At 47.2% G+C, this 1,378-nt stretch overlaps 1 pseudogene; it reads right to left on the reverse strand.

The window, feature by feature from the left end:
- Positions 1-312: 312 nt before the first annotated feature.
- Positions 313-518, reverse strand: LOC142261405 (U2 spliceosomal RNA; annotated as a pseudogene).
- Positions 519-1,378: the final 860 nt, after the last annotated feature.

Raw genomic sequence — 1,378 nt, forward strand, 5'->3', positions numbered from 1 at the left:
TTACACAGTCATAAGCAGCCAAAAGGGATCTATTCTATTCAATTGCAAATGATCTAGATAAGACTGAGAATAAGATACTGCACGGGACATAGCAGAGTTGGTCAAGTTGAGTGGAGATGAGTTTGCTATTTGGCACAGCTTTTTGCATCAATAAAGCAAGTAAAAGGTGTGAAAGATAAAAAAAAGGGTGAAAGTGTGAAAAGTGAATTGGCCAAATTGAGGTGCATATAAAGTTTTTGCTTTCTTTCAATTCACTAATGGGGCTCATTTGAATCAGGTGAATTGAGTTCTGCTTTTGGAAACTGGGTTAAGAAGGGGTGCACCGGTCCTGGAGGTACTGCAATACCAGGTCAATGCGTGGAGTGGACAGAGCAAGATTTTTTCCATCTCCTTGTTCTAAAAATCCATTTAATATATGGTCCCCAGAGAGGGGACGTATCAGATATTAAACTGATAAGAACAGATTTAATTTTTTTTTTTTCTGTTTATCAGTAGGACTTCAAAATAACAAAGGTGATCGCCTCCCGTTGCCTGGGAACCGTCCAGGCACAAGAGGGCTATGTGTCACCAGAAGGCGCACACACTTCCTCAAGGCCGGCAGACGTGCAATCCCAGGCACCTTCCAGTACCGACCAAGGTAGCGTCCTCCGAAACTACACTTGATCTTAGCCAAAAGGCCGAGAAGCTATAACCCGAATTGGTTACGGCCTTGAGTGGCACCCTGGCCTATACCGGACACATATTAGGGAGAGGGAGACAAACCCACGCCTACAGAAGACATTTTGTCACCCAAGCCAACCCTTGAAAAGGCTGTTTTGCAGAGCAAAAACAAGAAGAATGGTGCTTTTTGCAGCCGCCGCCCACTGCAATGAATCTGAATAACTCCTCCTTTTGGACACAAGCACCTCCCCTCCCCCTTGCAGTCTTTCCAATTCATGATACAAAAAGACGGACGGACAGGACAGGACAGGACAGGCTGCCTGACTTTCCGTCACTGCCACCCTTTGCCATCCTTGCCCGTAGAAAGCCCTTTCATCATCCCCAAACCCTAATCTTTTCCCTTCCCTTCCCAGATGCGTCTCACTCCCTTTCATTAGGAAGTGAGCGCAGCCTTTTCTCCGTTCTGCACATGCGCGACGTTAAACACAAATGCGCAGGCGTGCGTTCCATTACCCTCACTGCATTCCACTCCCATACAGGAAGTGGGCGCAGCTATTACTACGGTCGCACATAAAAGAACCCACGGCCACCACTGCACATAGCTGACTCCACCACAGGACACCCACTTCTACACCAACGCAGGTAAGACAGGATCGGCACCTCTATGCTCCCGTTACAATCAGGCTCAGTCACCATGTGATAACGCTCTCAACTCTTT

The sequence above is a fragment of the Anomaloglossus baeobatrachus genome, unplaced genomic scaffold (genome assembly GCF_048569485.1).
Source record: "Anomaloglossus baeobatrachus isolate aAnoBae1 unplaced genomic scaffold, aAnoBae1.hap1 Scaffold_216, whole genome shotgun sequence".
In the NCBI taxonomy this organism is placed as follows: Eukaryota; Metazoa; Chordata; class Amphibia; order Anura; family Aromobatidae; genus Anomaloglossus; species Anomaloglossus baeobatrachus.